Source organism: Ochlerotatus camptorhynchus, unplaced genomic scaffold, assembly GCF_037179485.1.
Source record: "Ochlerotatus camptorhynchus isolate MF236.1 unplaced genomic scaffold, CSIRO-AGI_Acam_v1.1 ptg000498l, whole genome shotgun sequence".
NCBI lineage: Eukaryota > Metazoa > Arthropoda > Insecta > Diptera > Culicidae > Ochlerotatus > Ochlerotatus camptorhynchus.
Window position 1 is genome coordinate 565,163 of NW_027040983.1, and position 17,050 is coordinate 582,212.

At 40.7% G+C, this 17,050-nt stretch overlaps 1 protein-coding gene and 3 non-coding genes across 4 annotated transcripts in view; 3 read left to right on the forward strand and 1 right to left on the reverse strand.

Moving 5' to 3' along the window:
- Fim (plastin-2 Fim) overlaps positions 1-17,050 on the forward strand; it is a 163,879-nt gene that overhangs the window by 96,001 nt on the left and 50,828 nt on the right. The window lies entirely within an intron of this gene.
- TRNAK-UUU (transfer RNA lysine (anticodon UUU)) lies at positions 6,257-6,329 on the forward strand. The gene has a single exon. It is a non-coding gene; the product is annotated as a tRNA-Lys (tRNA).
- TRNAL-CAA (transfer RNA leucine (anticodon CAA)) lies at positions 6,478-6,596 on the reverse strand. Its single transcript has 2 exons — positions 6,559-6,596; positions 6,478-6,522 (listed from the first exon to the last, which is right to left on the reverse strand). It is a non-coding gene; the product is annotated as a tRNA-Leu (tRNA).
- TRNAK-UUU (transfer RNA lysine (anticodon UUU)) lies at positions 7,046-7,118 on the forward strand. The gene has a single exon. It is a non-coding gene; the product is annotated as a tRNA-Lys (tRNA).

The following is a 17,050-nucleotide window of genomic DNA, read 5'->3' on the forward strand; positions in this document are numbered from 1 at the left end:
ACCGTCAATGCTGAAGCTGAACTGGGCGAAATACACTAGAGGCAATGCGGCCCCTAATCTAACCAGTACCTGGTTATACTTCATGATGAAGGATGCAAGCGTGGTCATGCAGACCTCCACCAACGCTCCACGAAGTCAAATCAACAAGAAAGATGCATTCATCAACGTCCACGCTGAAACTAGCAACGATCGATCCGGATTTTCTGCAGCTCCAGCGATAGATACGCGTAGCCAATCGAGAGATGCTTCAAAGGAATGCCTTGTCCGTCAATGGTAAGTGCAAACGGTTCGTCGAGCTGAGCTCCGTAGTTGAAGCGGGCAGTAATACGGGAAGCGAAGCTGTGCCGTAAGTGTCTTCGCAAACACAATGGCACCTGCAGACAGCAAAGCAAATGTGGAGTTAGAGAATGTACTTATCTGCATCACCCTTTGCTTCACTCCGAGAGAACCGAAACCTCCAGCAACGGCTCCCGGGTAGAAGCTGCTACCAATACCAGTTGTAACGTTCATCAAGCGCAGACAAACGACGTGCTATTCCGGATTGTTCCAGTTGTGCTTCGCGGTCCGTCGAAGATGGTTCAGACGTACGCTTTCATCGATGATGGGTCCGAGCTTATCCTCATGGAACATTCTCTTGCACTGGAGCTTGGGCTAAAGGGTGATACGGTCAAAATTTGGTCAATATCAACTTGACGTATTTCTTTCAATTTTGCATTTAAAAAACCTGAACACCCCTCATTTTGAAGGTGTGTGTGTGTAGAATGTTGCTCCTATTTTGATTTTGGAATTCACTCTTCAGTTGTCAAAATGCCGTCCAAGCAAGAAGAGCAGCGTATCAAAATTTTGCTCGCGCATCGCGAAAATCCGAGCTACTCGCACGCAAAGTTGGCAAAATCGCTAAAAGTTGCCAAATCAACCGTTTCAAAAGTAATTAAAGTGTTTGGGGAACGTTTGTCGACAGTCAGGAAGTCTGGATCGGGGGGAAATCGAAAACCGGAAGCCGCTGAGACGACAAAGAGAGTTGCCGGTAGTTTCAAGCGAAACCCTAACCTCTCTCTCCGAGATGCCGCAAATAAGCTGGGTGTATCGTCTACAACCGTGCATCGAGCCAAAAAACGAGCCGGACTATCGACTTACAAGAAGGTAGTGACTCCAAATCGCGATGATAAACAAAATACGACGGCCAAAGCGCGATCCCGGAGGCTGTACACGACGATGCTGACGAAGTTTGACTGCGTGGTAATGGACGACGAAACCTACGTCAAAGCCGACTACAAGCAGCTTCCGGGACAGGAGTTTTATACGGCAAAAGGAAGGGGAAAGGTAGCAGATGTTTTCAAGCACATGAAACTGTCAAAGTTCGCAAAGAAATATCTGGTTTGGCAAGCCATCTGTACCTGTGGCTTGAAAAGCAGCATTTTCATAGCTTCCGGGACTGTCAACCAAGAAATTTACGTGAAAGAGTGTTTGAATAAACGTCTGCTGCCTTTCCTGAAGAAACACGGTTGTTCCGTACTGTTTTGGCCGGATTTGGCATCTTGCCATTACGGTAAAAAGGCCATGGAGTGGTACGCCGCTAACAACGTGCAGGTGGTTCCCAAGGACAAGAACCCTCCCAACACGCCAGAGCTCTGCCCAATTGAGAAATACTGGGCTATTATCAAGCAGAACCTAAAGAAGACCAAAAAACTGCTAAGGGCGAGCAGCAGTTCAAGGCAAACTGGCTTTCTGCGGCGAAGAAGGTGGACAAGGTGGCTGTACAAAATCTGATGGCAGGGGTCAAGCGTAAGGCCCGGCAATTCGGATTTGGAAAAGCGAAAGCCTAACTGAATATTTTTCCTGAATTTTATACTAATTGAACTTGAAAAAGAAATTTAATTTGATTTTTTAAATAAACGATTTCACCGATTTACACGCGTTTTCCCTTGACCAAATTTTGACCGTATCACCCTTTACAAGGACCTCACAAAGCACTCTGCTTGAAATGGACAGGTGGTAGCAGAATAATGGAGAACGAATCTCAAAAGGTAGAGGTGGTCATCTCTTCTGCAACAAACACATCCCAAAAGTACAAACTGGCGGATGTTCGGACTAGCTGAAACTCCGCGGAAAATCATGATAGCTTCGGAAATGCAGAGTCAGTATAGTCATCTTACTGGGATCTTCTTCGATTCCTACACTGAAGTAAGTCCACGAATCCTGATTGGACTGGATACCGCGCAACTTGGGCATGCGTTCAAGGGTCGCGAAGGAAAGCCATCCGAACCTATAGCCGTCAAAACCCGTCTAGGATGGATTGTGTACGGGAGTTGTTCGAACAATCATCTCGGAAATCATGTAAACTACCACGCTGTGTGAATGCAACGAAGCTTCTGACAAAAGTCTCCATGCAGCAATGAAAAACTACTTTACTCTCGATAGCATGGGCATCTCTTAGCCTAAGAAGCTACCGCTCTCCGTAGACGACCAGCGTGCTATGGAAATTCTGGAAGCGGGGACACTACCCAAGGCCGGCCGCTATGAATCGGGGCTTCTATGGAAGTATGAAGCAGTGCGGCTTTCCGACAGTAAAGCGATGGCTCTCAGGAGATGGAAGTGTTTAGAGCGGCGGATGAAGAAGGACGAAGGATTGGCGGTGGCACTACGCGCAAAAATGACTGAGTACGTCCAGAAAGGGTATGTCCGGAAATTGACCGGATATGAGCTGAGGCATAGTCAACCGCGTGAGTGGTATCTGCCAGTGTTTCCGGTCTGTAGCCGAACAAACCAAGAAAATTGCAGCAGCTACCGTTCAAGGAATCTCCTTGAACTCGTTTTTACTGAAAGAACCCAACCAATTGATGTCCCTACTGTCAGTCCTGATCCAGTTCCGGGATTTTCGAGTTGCGGTATGCGGAGACTTACGAGAAATGTTCCACCAGGTGTTGATGAGGGTGGAGGACCAGCATTGCCTGCGATTCTACTGGAAGGAAGATGATGACATTCGGCGCCTGCTATTCGCCTACGACAGCCCAGTACGTTAAAAATATCATTGCGAAACGATTCGAACACGAGTGCCCGCAAGCCTTCGATGCCATTGTGATGGAGCATTATGTCGACGACATGCTTGCCAATTCACCGACCGCTCTGGCGTCCCGTCTCGGAGGCAGCAGCGACTAACGAGAAGAACCTCAGTGCTGGAGAAGAAGGAAACGTCACCGAAAAGGTTTTAGGCGTTTGGTGGAATACGACTACGGACTGTTTCACTTTCAAGGTGTCTCCGAGGTACGATCTGCTATCCGGGGACCGTCGACCCACTAAGCGCGAGGTGCTTCGAACACTTATGATGATTTTCGACCCGCTTGGCTTCATTACGCACTTTCTCATGTACCTGAAAGTACTGCTGCAGAAGATTTGGAGATTTTCGGTTGATTGGGAGACACCCCCACTGAAGAACCACAGTTCCAGAAGTGGCTGACATGGTTGAAGATTCTGCCGCAGGTAACCAACGTCCTGATTTCACGGTGTTATAGAGCGTCTGTGTCACTAGGAAGCAGCTGCAAAGTTCAAATGCACACGTTCGTTGACGCGAGTGAGAACGGCTTCGTAGCGGTGGTGTATCTCAGGTTCGAAGAAGGAGGCGCAATCGAAACCGCGTTCGTGAGTGCAAAAGCGAGAGTGGCCCCGTTGAAATTCCTTCCCATTCCCCACTCCGAGCTGCAAGCCAGTGTCCTCGGAGTTCGCTTAACGAAAAGCGTCGCCCAGTCACTATCCGTTAGGGTGTCGGAACGCTTTTTCTGGACAGACTCCAGAGACGTTCTATGCTGGTTGAACTATGATCACCGAAGATACAGCCAGTTCGTAGCATTTCGCTTGAGCTTGATTGACCGCCCACGGTTGCTACTCTGTTATTTAAGTTGTACGACTTGAGAAAATGGATTCCGGATGGTTAAAAATCTTCAATGTGCCGAATTGTTAATATATTTAAACATTACGAACCCACCAAGATCTAGATCTAGCAGTTGAATTCTCAAATCACTTGCAAAATTTACTTTAAAATCTAAACTACCTTGTAGCATTTAGATATCTACCATTTTGATCACAGATATTTGAATGTATTCTGAATCTGAATCTATTATTATTTATTCATATTCATGGTCTTAAAAATTTCCAGGTATAGCTAATATTTAAAACTTATAAATCTTTAATAGATTTATATGGGGTTTTAATAGATTTCTATGGGATATGTGTTGTAGTGGATTTTCTATAACTGCGGTATGGGACTTTTGCTCGAACAATGGTGGATTTTCTTATGTGTTAAATGAAAGGTTTGATATTCGCTCGGAAACGAATAACTATCGAATGGTCGAATTTCAAAAGGCAGCACCCTAGAAGGCCAAATTCCAAAAGCCGGAAAGAGCATACGTGTGACTAATGGACCTTCGCTCGTTACGCTCGCTGCCCTTTTCGGCCTTTGATAAATGTAACTATTATATATTTTAATACAATTTCTGCCTTTTGAAGAATTCCGCCTTTTGAAGTAATCTGGCTTTGAAAATTTCGGCCTTTTAAACGTTCTTCCTTTTGAAATTCTCCCATAAGGTTTTTTCTGCCTTTTCAAATTCGGCCTCACAAAAATTCTGCCTTTCGACCGCGGCCCAAACATTCCTAACACAGACAATTCATTAGCTTTCGTGCAGACCATTTGCAAAACTATGCCATCCTATTCACCAGAACAACTTTACCAAAGACACAAACCTCTATGGCTTGAATTTGAGCAGTTATGAGCTTTTGCCCGTAAATTTCTATGGTCTGCCCACTAGTTTAAGAAGGTGGTATCGACAGGCAGATCACCGTTCAATTAACCTAAAAATGTCCACTAATTCGATCCTTCGAACCACTGTGCCGGACTGGAACCTGTTTCCCCCATTTGCTCTTGTCGTCTCTCTAACATCTATACTGTTTTCTAAGTCTCTGTCTCCTGGAATCCCGAAAAACCGACCCAAAGGCAATCATGCGAGCCTCTCGAGCTGCTGATAATGATACCTGTTTCGCCTCTGCGCTCAAGGTCGTTATGTTGTGGAATTTATGTTAGCTACCTTTCTCGCTCACGCAGTATGCAATATTTGCCAGCTTCCTAACCTCAATCGGATCTTGAAAATCCCGTTCGCGCTTGGTTTCCAGAATGTCAACCTCAATCTTGCGACGCGGCTGCTGGTAGTCTGGAGAAATCCGAAGCTATCCTCTACCAACCTTCATTAGCTTATTTTTCCTCACAAAAACAACGTCGGTTTTTCTCTTTCCACCCCACATATTTTTTTTTTCTTTCATCACTCACTCTTTTCTGTTATTGTTATTCTCCATTCGGATCGCGATTCGTGCTCTATCGGTCGCCGTCCGGAGTGTGCGAAAACGTGTTTTCCTTTTATTATGCATCATCTGTTCGACGGGCGGTTCGTCAAGCTCCGCATGGAGCTGCCGAAAGTCGATCAGTAGATCATGAACTTGTTTATGCAAAAGAAAGCTATAGGAAAAAATTCAACGCTGAGTGCGAACTGTGTATGGTGAGGAGAAGCCCGGTAACAACAGCGACAGGCAGAGAAGTTCATTGTTCTCCGATGAAGAAAAGTGTAAATTGATCGACATTTTGCGCACTGCGACGGACACACATATTTGGAAAGTGGCTGTTCGCTGCAAATCCCGAGGAAAGAACCGGTCTCAGCGATGAACTACTACTGGTGTCAAAGGACGGAAAGTGCATGACAGGCAGGGAGCAGTTACCTGCACGTCAGTCAACCTCAACTGACGGCTTAATCGAACCAAAATCAACCGTTTTCTCTACGTTGTTAAAAATGCTGAACATTTACTAAACGAATTTTTCTCTTTTCCTTTTTTTAGGTAAGCATACAGGATGGAGAATTCAAAAATATTCTTGAACAATTTACCATAAACTGGTATGTAGGTCTTGTCACGCATTTACTAAACTACTGATTTACTAGTTCGAGCAGTTTCTAAAGAATATTAATAAGGTTCATTTTTCTATTGTAATTCTACAATTAGCTTTAGATTTTGGTAAACTCTAAATGCTATGTTCAGACTAGAGAGTTGTATAGTGTTACCAAGGCCCAAAAAAAATATCAGATTCACCGCGGGATTTCAGTAACTAGGAAAATTTTGAGACAACTACCCATTACTTCTCCAAAAATCTAATTTCGATCAATTCCTTCAAACTCAGTCGAAAAACCAGTACAACTTTGCGCACCCCTGCGGCACCGTTGCCCGGGTAGCTCAGTCGGTAGAGCGTTGGACTTTTAATCCAACGGTCTAGGGTTCAAGTCCCTATTCGGGCGCAGATTCTTTTTGCCACACCTGCAATCATCCACTGGAAAATAAGTCTACCATCGTACTATTTTTCCAGCACAGATTGGAAAACTTTAGCCACCTCTTCGCCACTTCTGAGCGCCTGGTAGTCGTTACCGGTTGGGCCAAAAATATTCTTGTCAGAAGTGGGATTCGAACCCACGCCCTCAGAGAGGACCAGAATGCTCGGTATGAACCCACTGAGTGGGCAAGATTGCTCTTGAGTCTGGCGCCTTAGACCGCTCGGCCATCCTGACATGTTGGAGGGGGGCGAGCCAGAATCCAATCAGAATCGATTGTGCGATACATCGGGTGCTATAATGCTTTAAGGTCCAATGCGAAAAAAAAACGGCGGACACAGATTTGGCACAGACCAGCGAGGATTAGTCAGATGAGGTTCTTTGCTGTGGCAAAATAAATCGAATGTAAACAGCGCGCGAGCGAGAAGTGATTCATTGATTGTGAGTCATTTTCGGTGTTTTCTCCACACAAGCACCAAATTTGTATGTTTATTTGAACCGGACTTCAACGATTAACGTTGAATCATATTCAAATAGCAGAAGGGGAGTCATTGTATGATGTGTTGCTTTTATTGGCCAATCACTGATTACAACGATTGGGTATTCCTCGAAAATTTATTGCACTTCTTTTATCTATAGATAACAGATAGGCGAGCTGATTTTTCCTCTGCAGTGCATTATGCACAGCCCGGATAGCTCAGTCGGTAGAGCGTTGGACTTTTAATCCAACGGTCTAGGGTTCAAGTCCCTATTCGGGCGGGTGTATTATTTTTTGATTGTTTGTTGATGGACAGTCATCGTGTTGAATAAAAGGACTAATCGTCGTCTAGAAGATCCACAGATAACACGACGTGTCAGCTCAGCATTTGGTTATTGCGGATGTTCTCTGGGAAATGAATCACTACTTGAAAATATTCCGGAGCTATCGATGAAAAAGGCATGCTTTCTCTTTGGTTCGATTAAAATACAGAGAGGTATCGTTGTTTGCGGAAGGCGTTTTTGGCGATATTCCTTTTTCCCAATTCCAAGCTGCCTAATCTTTGGTACATATTAAAGAATACTGACCACAAATGGTATCATTGTTACCAAAAACCAGGTATCAAGTAAGCCAGAAAAAATACTGGCTAAAACTCCATCCGCAAACAACGGTACCTCTCTGCAGGGGATGGGGTCCTAGAAATTTGTGACAGTACGTGTAAAAGGGATGGGAAATAGCGTGACACATGGTGAGAGGGGGACCTGTGGACGTCATACTTGATTGAATCACCCCTTTGGTAATCATCGTTTTCATTGGAATTAAAATTCCTCGATGCAAACCAGTAAAACACTGATTCATAGGGGAAATGTTTGACACTTCCTGACACTGCACTTATGCACACTGGGGACAAAAACGTAAACATGTCTTAAAATTCAATTGGAACTGGAGAAACTTGATCAAATATAGACTAACATTTGGAAAGGGCAAAAATCACCATATGGAGAAAATCGCTTCCGAATTTTGATGACCTACAGGTTGTTACCCCCCGGATCTTCCACCCTTTGAACTGCCAACACTGGTGATACACCGTGGAAATACACAATCGGGATTTTTTGTCTGTTGATTCTTCGTTCGCAAATTTAGATTTTTTTTTTGATCTTCTTTTTGTTCGTTGTTTACACGTGAGTATCAATCAATTGCTTTTCAAATGACTCGGACGTGATTAGATACTACAGATCAGTATGTTTTGCATATTAAAACAGTATAATTCGTAGCTTTGGTGCAAGGCGTAACAACCAGATGCATCATAGAGTTGAAAATTGGAAATACGCCACATGTAAAAGGAAACGTTTTTGATGATTTGAAAAGATGTCTTCTTCTACTTTTTCGTGTTTATTGAGAAGTTTGTGTACTATATGTGGCAAAATATAGTTTGTTTACATTGTGGCTCTTCCGCCCCTTTCAAATGTTAAATTAGAAATTATTCCTTCTAGCATGAAAAAAATTCTGGAGTCGAATGGAACTGTTTTAATTTTGTGCAGGATAGTGAAAGTTGGGGTTTGACCGTTTTTTCCCCAAAATCCCTTATTTTGAAAAAAATTACTCTCATTGTTGTAACCTTCCTACGGTGTTCGGGTCAATATGACCCGAATCGCACTTTCAAAGCGTCGTAACTTTTGACGGTTATCATTGATCGCTCTCAAATTTTGTGACTTTTAATCTCTTACGGAAAACTCAATTTTTTCATGTAGTCCGAAATTTGTATACGTTTATGAACCGTAATAAGGGCCCGTTGAAATCTTATGTAATGCAAAAAAGTTGATTTTAGAATACCTCCCACCCTCTTGTCACGAACTTTTCGTATACCTAATACATGGTGCCCCTCTTGCGTTACGTAATTTTGGAATGGGCCCTGAACAAATACCATAAACGAACGGCAACCCGGATGGTAGAACTATCCCACAAATGGTTTGGATGATAGCCCGAACTCGTCGTTAAGCTCTTTCTTAAGGTTATTTTTATAAGGGCTGCACAAGGTACGTTTAAGGTGTTCTGGCCATATTGACCCGGATTTGACCCAACGATTTTGGAGCCATTTTTATTTATTTTATTTCGTCAACCAACGTAGACTAGTACAATTAATTGATACAGTTTTGTTTTCTTAAATATATATTTATATAAAAAAGTAGTGTCAGCTTTCTTGTCTTTTCTTTTATGAGTTGTTATTTCTTATGGAATAAAAATATTGCTTTAGTTTATGCCGAGACATTGTAAAGTCAATGGTTTCGCAGTGTTTATTGTAAGAGGCCATCGTGCGGTTTAATGGCCCATATTTTGCATAATTTGTGCGATGATGTTTTATGGCAAATAAATTTCGATTTCGGAGTTGCCGAGTGGGTGCATGGAAATTTAATTTTGATAAAAGTTCTGTTGAGTCAATTCGCTGCGAAACGATATCATTTACAAATGAAACCATTGCATATTCACGACGCTCTTTTAATGTTTGTATGTTTATAAGCATGCAGCGTGCTTCATATGATGGAAGAGGAAATGAAGTCCAACCTAATTTACGAAGAGCGTATAATAGAAATTGTTTTTGTACTGATTCTAATCTTTCTTCGTGCGTGATTGAAAATGGAGACCATACAATGCTGCAATATTCCAGTATTGACCTCACATAGGCAATATATAGTGTTTTAATTGTGTAAGGGTCCTGAAAGTTATAGCAAAAGCGCTTGATAAAGCCTAGCATGTTATTTGCCCTGTGAATAATTGTATTGTAATGGTCTATGAAAGTTAGCTTAGAGTCTAAGATAATTCCTAAATCCCTAACTCTTTCACATTTGTCTACAGTTTGATTTCCTAATGCAATTGAAATATTTGAAGTTGTTCTTTTTCTACTAAATGATATTAAGTTACATTTTTTTACATTCAATTCTAGTAGACTTTTTTTGCACCATATGTAGAATATGTGTATTTCATTCCGGAATATATTGATGTCTTCTTCATTTCTTATTTCCAAAAAGAGCTTCATGTCGTCGGCATAAATAAGCAATTTAAGTTTTTTGAGAATGTAAGATATGTCGTTTACGTATAGAATAAAAAGGAGAGGTCCCAAATGAGAGCCTTGGGGGACGCCTGAAGTGACTTGAATTGGGCTCGATTTCTTTCCGTTGAATTTAATTATTTGTTGGCGGTTAGTTAAATATGATTCAAGCCATTTCAGGAGCCCTGACTTAATTCCAATTTTTTGCAGTTTAAAGAGTAACATTGGTATGTCAATGCGGTCAAATGTCTTGCTAAAGTCTGTATAGAGAGCTTCTACGTGGTTTCCATTATCCATTGCATTCAATGAATAGTCTATAAATTCAAGTAAGTTGGTCGAGGTCGAACGACCCTTGAAAAAGCCGTGTTGCATGTCAGTAATTCTATTTTTGATTTGGAGAAATAATTTTTCGTTGATAATTGACTCGAAAAGCTTAGGAATGCAAGAGATAATGGCTATTCCACGATAATTACGTACGTCAGATTTTCGACCAGATTTAAAGATAGGTACTAGAAATGAGGTTTTCCAAATTTTAGGGAAGGTTCCGGATTCCAGGGACATATTAAAAAGCCAAAACAATGGAGCAGTGAGTTCCATTGCTAGACATTTAATAAATACTGGAGGAATTCCGTCAGGTCCAGGACCTTTTGAGGCATCTAAATTTTTTAAAGCCTGCAAAATGTCCTGCACTTGAAGTTGATTGAGGCCAATGTCCCTTGAAAATTCTGGATAAAATGCAAAATAATCGCGGTCACGATCTTCTTCAGAAAATGTCGTATAAATTTCTTGAAAAAATTTTGCGAATAGATTACAGTTTTTTTCCGAACTATCACCGACATTTTCGTCTAGATGCATTATTGAAGGAAAATTGTCAGATTTTAATTTCGTTTTTACGTAATTAAAGAAGTTCTTCGGACAGGACTTTATTTCACGTTCAGTTTTTGCATTATATTCTTCAAATGCAGTACTGATAGCTAAATTCAGTTGATCGCATAGATCCAAATAAATTAATAAATTATTACTACTATTGTGTTTTTTATAAATTTTATGTGCTTTTTGCTTCCGATTTTTCAAGTTTTTTATTTGTCTGTTAAACCAGACTGGATTTTGTGTGTTTCTGTTACGTCTTTTTTTCTTCAAAGGTATTTCTTCCGAAATTATTTCTGTTAAAATTTTGTAGAACACGTCTATACCAATTTCGACATTTCCTACATTCCTTAAAATTAATTGCCAATTGACACTGTTTAATTTAAATTTTATTTTTTCGTAGTCTGCTAATTTGTATTCAAAGACTTCTTCGTATTCGCAGTCGTTGGGTCTTTGGTTTTCATGCATAAATAAAGAATATTCGATTGCTGTGTGAAACGCTTCATTTTTCCACAGTGGATTTAATGATTCGGTCACACAGAAATCTTCATAAATATTCGTTAGTAAAAAGTCCAAATAGCAATTTTGTTGGTTTTTGATGTGGTTAATTTGGTTCAGTCCTAAATTAGCAGTTTTGTCAAATATGAACTGCAATGTTTCATTATCCCCAACGACTGGGAGTAAGATACATTCATTTTCAGAGTCCAGAATGAAGTCAGCATGGCGTTGATTAAAGTCTCCATAGATGTGAACTTTAACCTCAGGAGGAAGGTCAGATAGAATTTGTTCAGCACTTTGGAAGAAGGCTTCATAAGTGCTTTTATGAGCATGGTCTGGTGGAAAATACACTGAGGCGAACACGTGCGTTTCACCGGCTATGTGTGATTTCACCCAAATATGCTCAAATTCTGTAAATTTTGGTGTAATGATGAGTTCTGAGTTAAAATTGGTCGCAAGAGCTATAAGGACTCCACCGCCTGACTTCTTCTGAGTTGCATGAAAATTTCTGTCGTCTCTGAATACATTAAAGGCATTTCCAAAGATTTCTTCACTTTTTACGCTTTCGTCCCAGCTTGTTTCAGTTGCCAGAATGACCGAAAAGGATGAGCATAATAAATGTTGATAAATTTCCTTCATTTTAGCTGGGCTTTTCATGCGATTGAAATTTTGACAATAAATCAAAATTTCAGTCGCATTCTGTCTGTGTGAAGAAATTGTTGGAAATACGTCGGTTGATAAAGTATGGTCATTGTTATTATTAGTTACCTCAGTCTCATGCCGAGCATCGTTATATAGAAATAATGAGTCTTCCTCGTACTTCCTCCTTTTGAACGGGTGTGTTTTCACAATAGTGGTCGTCAAATGCATCTGCATTGCATTTAAAAAGGTAGAATCCAGGGAAAGTTAGGCTATCCGGTGACTACGGAACTGGTTCCGGAGGCACTGTAAATGTGGCCAATTTATAATGTTCATAAAATCAATCCGTGTGACAACTTAAAATTCGCAGAATTTTACGGAGAATTCATCAGCGACTATGTGTACTGTCTAATTCGACATTGGCCATCTGGCGGTCACGGACCAGGTTCCGGAGGCCACGTAGATGCTACCAGTTTATCTTTTTCATAGACCCAAGCCTTGCGGCTCCTCAAAATTCACAGAATTACATGAAGAATTCATCAGAGACCATGTCAACATGTCCGCATCTGGTGATCTTGCAACAGGTTCCGGGAACCCAGAAAAGTGGACCAATTTATCACTTCCAAAGAACCAATTCTTACGACACCTCAAAATTCGCAGAATTTCATGAAGAATTCATCAGAGAATATGTCAACATGTCCGGTCTTACAAAATGTTCTGAAATAAAGCTTGAGTCATTTAATAACTGGACACACTGTTTATTTTACTGCAGTGCTCCTAGCAGTCGGATCTGGAATGTTTTGACAGTAGTTTGTTTTGAAATGTTTCCTCTTTCAGTGCTGAAAAGTTTGTCAGGATTCATTTTGCTTGAAAGAAGTTATTGCGCATTTTGCACCCTACTGGACTCCGCACTTTGAAAGTGCGGGGATGAAATAAGTGCGGGCCATGCGTATGACAGATAGAGTTGTCAATGTGACAGTTATGCTTATCCGAAGTGAATACAAAAACATTGGCTTTTGATTGTCTGTTCGAGTCACAAAACACGATGTTTTCTACGAACTTAATATTTATTCAAATATTTGTCGTAAATTATACTTATTTACTCCCTGCCGGTAAGTAAATACGTTATCTACAGATCGACCAGTTCAATACTAAATTGGTTGTAAGTTGCTTTATTCATAAATATGTCTGTTTCAGTTGATCATGTCTAATGTTATTCTGGAAAACGTTCGTGGTCGGCGAGCCAGCTGTAATACGAAGTACCACTGCCTATATGGATACTATTTTCTGAGAATTTCAAGGACTAATATATCCGTGATTTACAAGAATAGTAAAACTACAATTTTAAGCTGGATTCTAGCTTACGAGAAGGATGGCTTGGTCACGGAGAGGCAGCGGAAAAAGATTTACAAAAAAATCCGAGCAGAGCACAGATACTGGATTGTACAGCAGTACCAGAACAATCCGGTATAATTTTTGGATGAATGCAGCAATCTATTCTATCGGAACTTCCAGGTGACAATAAGTGCAGCGAGCATATGCAGAAGTTTGCATGCGGAAGGTCTGACATGGAAAGCCCTCGAACGGCGTGCTATCCAAATAAGTGAGCACGAAATCTTTCGTTTTTTTTCGGAGCTCAATTAAATAGATTGGGATTCGTTCAATCTCGTGTTTTTAGATGAAGTGTCTATAGATAACCGCGATATGTTGCGCAACCGTGGTTATGGGGTTAAAGGAGAAAAACTGGTGTTTCGCGGTGAATTTGTTAGGCGTCCAATGAAAACCGAAACGAAAATCTATCTCATGTAGCCATATCTCAGCATTTTCTTCTTACGATTGTACTAAAATTTTCCGGCACTGTGGGTATCTACCCGGGGGAACATTCAATCCTACAGTTGGTTTGTCTAAAACCATCGAAAACCTAAATTTCGAATCTAATATGAGTGAGTAAGTGAAGTAATGTAACAGTTTATTTGGAGTAATAAAACCATGATAAAAATACAGATCCGTATTTATGCATGATCAACATCTTGCATGTCGACAATCCGATCTGCTAATGTGTGGCTTAACTCGTACTCTTCTGGGCGTAGAGTTTCGGACATTGCGGATTCTAAGCTGGCATTTATTGTTGAACGAGACCGTAGTCCATTGATTCATCGTTTTACTCTTTGTCCAACTTCAATCAGTCCTCGGCTTCCAGTTCAGCTAGTTCAGACATAAATCCATCGTTGATCGTGCTTGCTACAGACAACCCACTCCGGGTTGTTTCCATTCTAATAGCTTCTGATAATGGCGCCGATCGGAAGAATTTCAGCAAAAAATTCGGAGGCATTTCAGACATTCGGCGTTCTCGTTCATGTGGAGAAGCCGAGTGAACGTAGTTAGCCCAGAGCCTCCAGGCACTTGAATGTCCGGTGAAATGATGTCTATGAAGATCCTGAAGTTCCTTTGCCAGGTTAGTCAAGGTCTGATTGTTTGGTGCTCCTGAACGATCTGCGTTTTGAAAACGAATTAGTTGCTTGTCAGCCAAATCCCAAAGTGATCTACAAGACACTGCGTTTGAATAGATGTGCACGTGAATCCTTATTTCCTTCTCTCTCCATGATACGAGTAGTTTGCTATCAATTTGATCGATAGTAAGACGTCGCTTCTGGGCTTGATCTTGCATTATGACAAACTTGCTCATTGCACTGAAATCAGGATGATTATCAGTCCATGTCGGAACCTGCACACCGTTGTTTTCAACAAATACGATTGCCCGACACAAGACAGGTTGCAAAATCTTCCAAACACCTCGCATAATTTCCTGGACCGAATTCCCGGTAACTGTTGCAGAAGAGAATTGACTTCCCAAAGTTTCACCAACAAAACGTCGCTTGAAGAAAACTCCACGGAGAGCAAGTTGGCTGCTGGCTGGTTCACGAAGCTCAACGCGTTTTTCTGTTTTCTTCCGTTTGTTTGAAGATTTTGGACCAGAATTTTCCTTGTTGCTGACGTCACTTAGTGGATCTATAACTGTAAGGGGAATTAAATGGAAGATAATCTTGGTTTTGTTATTTCGAAAGCATTCCACTAAGAACAATTCTACAATTGTAGAAAAAATCGATCTTCAACAATTCAGTGTATGAATTAACTAGATAACTTCCAAGAATCTCTCCTTCGAATGGTTATAGATTTCCTTAAGATGTTCACTAGAATCATCCCAAAATGTCTGCAGAATTACTTTCAGAATTCCTCACAATAACCGTATGATTCCTGATTTTGACGTAGGACTACGTCTGTGATTTCTATATGGGGGTACACTTTGTGAAAACCGAAAATGGAACCTGTAACAAAATTATGAAAGATTTTGAACGTTAATAACTCAGCTGCCCCTGGACCAATTGCAATAATTTTATCACCAATCGATCAGAAATATTTCTACGCATCTGTTCAAGTTAAGACTTTATCAAAATGTCACTCTTGAAAATTGCACGAATGTACAACTGTTGCTATTAAAATGATCACCGATTACCTGCGAAAAGCGATTTCCCTAACACAGATTTCAAAGTTGAATTTCATCCGGTCTCATCAAACGGTGTTTATTCAATCACCGTGTGGTGATTGATCGGTTTCAGTTTCAATCACCGTGTGTGGTGGTGTTCGGTCGTCAGCATTAGCAGCAGCCAAATAAAATAAATCTGTATTTGCAGCATTATCTTGTTGAAAAACAAAGTCAGTATCCATCGTGCTCAATCAAACTATTCTGGGACTTCATTCCTGTTGAATTCCACGCCAATGTATGCTTTCTTTGAAAGGAAAGTGCTCTCCAAACTATCATTTTAACATCCGGTTCTTTGCATCAAGGTTGAACTTCTTTTCATCTGAAAAGAGCACGTTTTTCAATTCATTGGTCCAGGAAATATATTGTTTTACGAAATTGAAGCGAAACAGCACATACCGTTCTCGTTAAGTTGGGCTTTCCTTATCTTTAATGTCCCTCCAAGTTCTCGCTGCTTGATAAAATTGGTTCGTTGCAATTAACCACATTCTCCGTGTAAGGTGTAAGCATACTTTTCCTCCCACGTTTCTCGATGCGGCTTCAGTTATCAACATTTTTCAAGAAGCTTCCGACAACCGTGTGTGATCGGAAGAGTTTTCGACCGATTTCTCTACTAGCGAGACCTGCATCCATTGGTCCAAAGTACATCGATAAGCTTCTCCATTATCGCACTAGAATCTGTGTTTGTTTTGATTCGCCTTAGAAATGTGACAGAGTTTAACGCGGGGTTCGTCGATTTTCCTACGTTTAGAGGGGAGTTTCAATTAGCTAGTGATCGAAGGTTTGGTACTTCCTGTGCCAACAAATTGAGTATGTTTCTTCGGGACCCCCTGATCTTAGCGTTAGTCTATGGTCCTTATGAGGGTTCCTAGGAAATTCCAAGATGAACTTTGTGGTTTTCTATCCTGACTAAATAATTAAGGGGGAAATTCCAAGGAAATTTTATTGACAGTGGATTCTATAGAGAACTTTATGGGAATTCCTGGAAGAATGTCAAGGGAATTTCGAGAATAATTTGTGAGGACAACTCCAAGTGATTGTTTATAAGAATTCAGATGAGAACTCTGAGCTGAATTTCAATACATTTCAGATGAGAGCTCTAAGAAGAATTCAAGTCATTTTTTCGATATAGAATCATGAAAGGAAGCTTCAGTGAATGATATGGAGAATCATTAAAAGAGTATTCGAAGAGTGTTTCTAATATCATGGAATTCCAAAACATTTCGGATTGTTCTGCACAAAATGTTTTGATTGTGGACTGTTACGAAGAAAATTACAAGGGAATATTAAAGGGAATCGCATGTTTATTATAAGGGAATTCTGAAAAGAGTTAAGAAGAATAATTCTCAGGAAATGATTGCGAAACAATTTCGAAGCTCTAGAATGAGCTTGATTTTTGTTTCTTTCACACAACGCATCATTTCTATTACGCCTAGCTATCAGCACGAAACGAAAATGAAAAAGAAGCACACACTCGTTGAATACGAAACGTAAGCAACGTCGATTTTCGAGTTGAAACCAAACCTCATTATAGCTTTCAATACCTTTCACCAATACTCTGTCACCGTTATTTCAATTTGTTTAATATGCGTTGCGTTCCGTTTTCGTTACTTTTATTCAAT